The following is a 9,711-nucleotide window of genomic DNA, read 5'->3' on the forward strand; positions in this document are numbered from 1 at the left end:
CCCTAATACACCTCCTAATACACCCCCTAATACACCCCCTAATACACCCCCTAATACACCCCCTAATACACCCCCTAATACACCCCCTAATACACCCCCTAATACACCCCCTAATACACCCCCTAATACACCTCCTAATACACCTCCTAATACACCCCCTAATACACCTCCTAATACACCCCCTAATACACCTCCTAATACACCCCCTAATACACCCCCTAATACACCCCCTAATACACCCCCTAATACAACCCCTAATACACCTCCTAATTCACCCCCTAATATTCCCCCTAATACACCTCCTAATACACCCCCTAATACACCCCCTAATACACCCCCTAATACACCCCCTAATACAACCCCTAATACACCTCCTAATTCACCCCCTAATATACCTCCTAATACACCCCCTAATACACCCCCTAATACAACCCCTAATACACCTCCTAATACACCTCCTAATACACCCCCTAATACACCCCCTAATACACCTCCTAATACACCCCCGAATACACCCCCTAATACACCTCCTAATACACCCTCTAATACACCTCCTAATACACCCCCTAATACACCCCCTAATACACCCCCTAATACACCTCCTAATACACCCTCTAATACACCCCCTTATACACCCCCTAATACACCCCCTAATACACCCCCTAATACACCTCCTAATACACCCCCTAATACACCCCCTAATACACCTCCTAATACACCCCCTAATACACCCCATAATACACACCCTAATACACCCCCTAATACACCCCCTAATACACCCCCTAATACACCCCCTAATACACCCCCTAATACACCTCCTAATACACCTCCTAATACACCCCCTAATACACCTCCTAATACACCCCCTAATACACCCCCTAATACACCCCCTAATACACCTCCTAATACACCCCCTAATACACCCCCTAATACACCCCCTAATACACCCCCTAATACACCTCCTAATACACCTCCTAATACACCCCCTAATACACCTCCTAATACAACCCCTAATACACCCCCTAATACACCCCCTAATACACCTCCTAATACACCTCCTAATACACCTCCTAATACACCCCCTAATACACCTCCTAATACACCCCCTAATACACCCCCTAATACACCCCCTAATACACCTCCTAATACACCCCCTAATACACCTCCTAATACACCTCCTAATACACCCCCTAATACAGCTCCTAATACACCCCCTAATACAGCTCCTAATACACCCCCTAATACACCTCCTAATACACCCCCTAATAAACCCCCTAATACAGCTCCTAATACACCCCCTAATACACCTCCTAATACACCCCCTAATACACCTCCTAATACACCCCCTAATACACCCCCTAATACACCCCCGAATACTCCCCCGAATACACCGCCTAATACACCTCCTAATACACCCCCTAATACACCTCCTAATACACCCCCTAATACACCCCCTAATACACCTCCTAATACACCCCCTAATACACCTCCTAATACACCCCCTAATACACCCCCTAATACACCCCCTAATACTCCCCTGAATACACCGCCTAATACACCTCCTAATACACCCCCCAATACACCCCCTAATACACCTCCTAATACACCCCCTAATACACCCCCTAATACACCCCCTAATACACCCCCTAATACACCCCCTAATACACCCCCTAATACACCCCCTAATACACCTCCTAATACACCCCCTAATACACCTCCTAATACACCCCCCAATACACCCCCTAATACACCTCCTAATACACCCCCTAATACACCCCCTAATACACCCCCTAATACACCTCCTAATACACCCCCTAATACACCCCCTAATACACCCCCTAATACACCCCCTAATACACCTCCTAATACACCCCCTAATACACCCCCTAATACACCCCCTAATACACCCCCTAATACAACCCCCTAATACACCTCCTAATTCACCCCCTAATATACCTCCTAATACACCTCCAAATACACCTCCTAATACACCTCCTAATACACCTCCTAATACAACCCCTAATACACCCCCTAATACACCCCCTAATACACCCCCTAATACACCTCCTAATACACCCCCTAATACACCCCCTAATACACCCCCCTAATACACCTCCTAATACACCTCCTAATACACCTCCTAATACACCCCCTAATACACCCCCTAATACACCTCCTAATACACCCCCTAATACACCTCCTAATACACCCCCTAATACACACCCTAATACACCCCCTAATACACCCCCTAATACAACCCCTAATACACCTCCTAATTCACCCCCTAATATTCCCCCTAATACACCCCCTAATACAGCTCCTAATACACCCCCTAATACACCCCCTAATACACCCCCTATACAACCCCTAATACACCTCCTAATTCACCCCCTAATATACCTCCTAATACACCCCCTAATACAACCCCTAATACACCTCCTAATACACCTCCTAATTCACCCCCTAATATACCTCCTAATACACCCCCTAATACAACCCCTAATACACCTCCTAATACACCTCCTAATACACCCCCTAATACACCTCCTAATACACCCCCTAATACACCTCCTAATACACCCCCTAATACACCTCCTAATACACCCCCTAATACACCTCCTAATACACCCCCTAATACACCCCCTAATACACACCCTAATACACCCCCTAATACACCCCCTAATACACCCCCTAATACAGCTCCTAACACTCCCCCGAATACACCTCCTAATACACCCCCTAATACACCTCCTAATTCACCCCCAAATACACCCCCTAATACACCCCCTAATACACCTCCTAATACACCTCCTAATACACCTCCTAATACACCCCCTAATACACCTCCTAATACACCCCCTAATACACCCCCTAATACACCCCCTAATACACCCCCTAATACAGCTCCTAACACTCCCCCGAATACACCTCCTAATACACCCCCTAATACACCTCCTAATTCACCCCCAAATACACCCCCTAATACACCCCCTAATACACCTCCTAATACACCTCCAAATACACCTCCTAATACACCTCCTAATACACCTCCTAATACACCTCCTAATACACCCCCTAATACACCTCCTAATACACCCCCAAATACACCCCCTAATACACCCCCTAATACACCTCCTAATACACCTCCTAATACACCTCCTAATACACCCCCTAATACACCTCCTAATACACCTCCTAATACACCTCCTAATACACCCCCTAATACACCTCCTAATACACCTCCTAATACACCTCCTAATACACCCCCTAATACACCTCCTAATACACCTCCTAATACACCTCCTAATACACCTCCTAATACACCCCCTAATACACCTCCTAATACACCCCCTAATACACCCCCTAATACACCTCCTAATACACCTCCTAATACACCTCCTAATACACCCCCTAATACACCTCCTAATACACCCCCAAATACACCCCCTAATACACCCCCTAATACACCTCCTAATACACCTCCTAATACACCTCCTAATACACCCCCTAATACACCTCCTAATACACCCCCTAATACACCCCCTAATACACCCCCTAATACACCCCCTAATACACACCCTAATACACCCCCTAATACACCCCCTAATACACCTCCTAATACACCTCCTAATACACCCCCTAATACACCCCCTAATACACCTCCTAATACACCTCCTAATACACCCCCTAATACACCTCCTAATACACCTCCTAATACACCCCCTAATACACCCCCTAATACACCTCCTAATACACCTCCTAATACACCCCCTAATACACCCCCTGATACACCCCCTAATATACCTCCTAATACACCCCCTAATACACCCCCTAATACACCTCCTAATACACCCCCTAATACACCTCCTAATACACCCCCTAATACACCCACTAATACACCTCCTAATAAACCCCCTAATACACCTCCTAATACACCTCCTAATACACCTCCTAATACACCCCCTAATACACCCCCTAATACACCCCCTGATACACCCCCTAATATACCTCCTAATACACCCCCTAATACACCCCCTAATACACCTCCTAATACACCCCCTAATACACCTCCTAATACACCCCCTAATACACCCACTAATACACCTCCTAATAAACCCCCTAATACACCTCCTAATACACCTCCTAATACACCCCCTAATACACCTCCTAATACACCCACTAATACACCTCCTAATAAACCCCCTAATACACCTCCTAATACACCTCCTAATACACCCCCTAATACACCCCCTGATACACCCCCTAATATACCTCCTAATACACCCCCTAATACACCCCCTAATACACCTCCTAATACACCCCCTAATACACCTCCTAATACACCCCCTAATACACCCACTAATACACCCCCCTAATACACCCCCTAATACACCCCCTGATACACCCCCTAATACACCTCCTAATACACCCCCTAATACACCCCCTAATACACCTCCTAATACACCCCCTAATACACCCCCTAATACACCCCCTGATACACCCCCTAATATACCTCCTAATACACCCCCTAATACACCTCCTAATACACCTCCTAATACACCCCCTAATACACCCCCTAATACACCCCCTAATACACCTCCTAATACACCCCCTAATACACCCCCTAATACACCTCCTAATACACCCCCTAATACACCTCCTAGTACACCCCCTAATACACCCCCTAATACACCTCCTAATACACCCCCTAATACACCCCCTAATACACCCCCTAATACACCTCCTAATACACCCCCTAATACACCCCCTAATACACCTCCTAATACACCCACTGATACACCTCCTAATACACCCCCTAATACACCTCCTAATACACCTCCTAATACTCCCCCTAATACACCCCCTAATACACCCCCTAATACAGCTCCTAACACTCCCCCGAATACAACTCCTAATACACCCCCTAATACACCTCCTAATACACCCCCTAATACACCCCCTAATACACCTCCTAATACACCCCCTAATACACCCCCTAATACACCTCCTAATACACCCCCTAATACACCCCCTAATACAGCTCCTAACACTCCCCCGAATACAACTCCTAATACACCCCCTAATACTCCCCCTAATACACCCCCTAATACACCCCCTAATACAGCTCCTAACACTCCCCCGAATACAACTCCTAATACACCCCCTAATACTCCCCCTAATACACCCCCTAATACACCCCCTAATACTCCCCCTAATACTCCCCCTAATACACCCCCTAATACACCCCCTAATACACCTCCTAATACACCCCCTAATACACCCCCTAATACACCTCCTAATACACCCCCTAATACACCCCCTAATACACCCCCTAATACACCTCCTAATACACCCCCTAATACACCTCCTAATACACCCCCTAATACACCCCCTAATACACCCCCTAATACAGCTCCTAACACTCCCCCGAATACAACTCCTAATACACCCCCTAATACACCTCCTAATACACCCCCTAATACACCCCCTAATACACCTCCTAATACACCCCCTAATACACCTCCTAATACACCCCCTAATTCACCTCCTAATACACCTCCTAATACACCCCCTAATACACCTCCTAATACACCCCCTAATACACCTCCTAATACACCTCCTAATACACCCCCTAATTCACCCCCTAATACACCTCCTAATACACCCCCTAATACACCCCCTAATACACCTCCAAATAAACCCCCTAATACACCCCATAATACACCCCCTAATACACCTCCTAATACACCCCCTAATTCACCTCCTAATACACCCCCTAATACACCCCCTAATACACCCCCTAATACACCCCCTAATTCACCTCCTAATACGCCCCCTAATACACCCCCTAATACACCCCCTAATACACCTCCAAATAAATCCCCTAATACACCCCATAATACACCCCCTAATACAACTCCTAATACACCCCCTAATTCACCTCCTAATACACCCCCTAATACACCCCCTAATACACCCCCTAATTCACCTCCTAATACGCCCCCGAATACACCACCTAATACACCTCCTAATACACCCCCTAATACACCCCCTAATACACCTCCTAATACACCCCCTAATACACCCCCTAATACACCTCCTAATACAGCCCCTAATACACCCGCTAATACACCCCCTAATACACCTCCTAATACACCCCCTAATACACCCCCTAATACACTCCCTAATACAGCTCCTAATACACCCCCTAATACACCTCCTAATACACCCCCTAATACACCCGCTAATACACCCCCTAATACACCTCCTAATACACCCCCTAATACACCCGCTAATACACCCCCTAATACACCCCCTAATACACCCCCTAATACACCCCCTAATACACCCCCTAATACACCTCCTAATACACATCCCTAATACACCACCTAATACACCTCCTAATACACCTCCTAATACACCTCCGAATACACCTCCGAATACACCCCCTAATACACCTCCGAATACCCCCTAATACACCCCCTAATACACCCCCTAATACACCCCCTAATACACCCCCTAATACACCCCCTAATACACCCCCGAATACACCCCCTAATACACCCCCTAATACACCCCCTAATACACCTCCGAATACACCCCCTAATACACCTCCTAATACACCCCCTAATACACCCCCTAATACACCTCCTAATACACCTCCTAATACACCCCCTAATACCCCCCCTAATACACCCCCTAATACACCCCCTAATACACCCCCTAATACACCCCCTAATACACCTCCTAATACACCCCCTAATACACCTCCTAATACACCTCCGAATACACCTCCTAATACACCCCCTAATACACCCCATAATACACCCCCTAATACACCTCCTAATACACCCCCTAATACACCCCCTAATACACCTCCTAATACACCTCCGAATACACCCCCTAATACACCCCCTAATACACCTCCTAATACACCCCCTAATACACCCCCTAATACACCCCCTAATACACCTCCTAATACACCCCCTAATACACCCCCTAATACACCTCCTAATACACCTCCGAATACACCCCCTAATACACCCCCTAATACACCTCCTAATACACCCCCTAATACACCCCCTAATACACCTCCTAATACACCTCCGAATACACCCCCTAATACACCCCCTAATACACCCCCTAATACACCCCCTAATACACCTCCTAATACACCCCCTAATACACCCCCTAATACACCTCCTAATACACCCCCTAATACACCCCCTAATACACCCCCTAATACACCTCCTAATACACCCCCTAATACACCTCCTAATACACCCCCTAATACACCCCCTAATACACCTCCTAATACACCTCCGAATACACCCCCTAATACACCCCCTAATACACCCCCTAATACACCTCCTAATACACCTCCTAATACACCCCCTAATACACCTCCTAATACACCTCCTAATACACCTCCTAATACACCCCCTAATACACCTCCTAATACACCTCCTAATACACCTCCTAATACACCTCCTAATACACCCCCTAATACACCTCCGAATACACCCCCTAATACACCTCCTAATACACCCCCTAATACACCCCCTAATACACCCCCTAATACACCCCCTAATACACCCCCTAATACACCCCCTAATACACCCCCTAATACACCTCCTAATACACCCCCTAATACACCCCCTAATACACCTCCTAATACACCCCCTAATACACCCCCTAATACACCTCCTAATACACCTCCTAATACACCCCCTAATACACCTCCTAATACACCTCCTAATACACCTCCTAATACACCTCCTAATACACCCCCTAATACACCTCCTAATACACCTCCTAATACACCTCCTAATACACCCCCTAATACACCCCCTAATACACCCCCTAATACACCCCCTAATACACCCCCTAATACACCCCCTAATACACCCCCTAATACACCTCCTAATACACCCCCTAATACACCTCCTAATTCACCTCCTAATACACCTCCTAATACACCTCCTAATACACCTCCTAATACACCTCCTAATACACCTCCTAATACACCCCCTAATACACCCCCTAATACACCCCCTAATACACCCCCTAATACACCCCCTAATACACCCCCTAATACACCCCCTAATACACCCCCTAATACACCCCCTAATACACCTCCTAATACACCCCCTAATACACCTCCTAATACACCTCCTAATACACCTCCTAATACACCCCCTAATACACCCCCTAATACACCCCCTAATACACCCCCTAATACACCTCCTAATACACCCCCTAATACACCTCCTAATTCACCTCCTAATACACCTCCTAATACACCTCCTAATACACCTCCTAATACACATCCTAATACACCTCCTAATACACCCCCTAATACACCTCCTAATTCACCTCCTAATACACCTCCTAATACACCTCCTAATACACATCCTAATTCACCTCCTAATACACCTCCTAATACACCTCCTAATACACCTCCTAATACACATCCTAATACACCTCCTAATACACCCCCTAATACACCTCCTAATTCACCTCCTAATACACCTCCTAATACACCTCCTAATACACCTCCTAATACACCCCCTAATTCACCTCCTAATACACCCCCTAATACACCCCCTAATACACCTCCTAATACACCCCCTAATACACCTCCTAATACACCTCCTAATTCACCCCCTAATACACCCCCTAATACACCTCCTAATACACCTCCTAATACACCCCCTAATACACCTCCTAATACACCTCCTAATACACCCCCTAATACACCTCCTAATACACCTCCTAATACACCTCCTAATACACCTCCTAATACACCCCCTAATACACCCCCTAATACACCCCCTAATACACCTCCTAATACACCCCCTAATACACCCCCTAATACACCCCCTAATACACCCCCTAATACACCCCCTAATACACCCCCTAATACACCTCCTAATACACCTCCTAATACACCTCCTAATACACCCCCTAATACACCCCCTAATACACCTCCTAATACACCTCCTAATACACCTCCTAATACACCCCCTAATACACCTCCGAATACACCCCCTAATACACCTCCTAATACACCCCCTAATACACCCCCTAATACACCTCCTAATACACCCCCTAATACACCCCCTAATACACCCCCTAATACACCCCCTAATACACCCCCTAATACACCCCCTAATACACCTCCTAATACACCCCCTAATACACCACCTAATACACCTCCTAATACACCTCCTAATACACCCCCTAATACACCTCCTAATACACCCCCAAATACACCCCCTAATACACCCCCTAATACACCCCCTAATACACCCCCTAATACACCTCCTAATTCACCTCCTAATACACCCCCTAATACACCCCTTAATACACCCCCTAATACACCTCCTAATACACCCCCTAATACACCTCCTAATACACCCCCTAATACACCTCCTGATTCACCTCCTGATACACCCCCTAATACACCTCCTAATACACCCCCTAATACACCCCCTAATACACCTCCTAATACACCCCCTAATACACCTCCTAATACACCTCCTAATACACCCCCTAATACACCCCCTAATACACCCCCTAATACACCTCCTAATACACCCCCTAATACACCTCCTAATACACCCCCTAATACACCTCCTAATTCACCTCCGAATACACCTCCTAATACACCCCCTAATACACCCCCTAATACACCCCCTAATACACCCC

The sequence above is a fragment of the Heptranchias perlo genome, chromosome 4, assembly GCF_035084215.1.
Source record: "Heptranchias perlo isolate sHepPer1 chromosome 4, sHepPer1.hap1, whole genome shotgun sequence".
NCBI lineage: Eukaryota > Metazoa > Chordata > Chondrichthyes > Hexanchiformes > Hexanchidae > Heptranchias > Heptranchias perlo.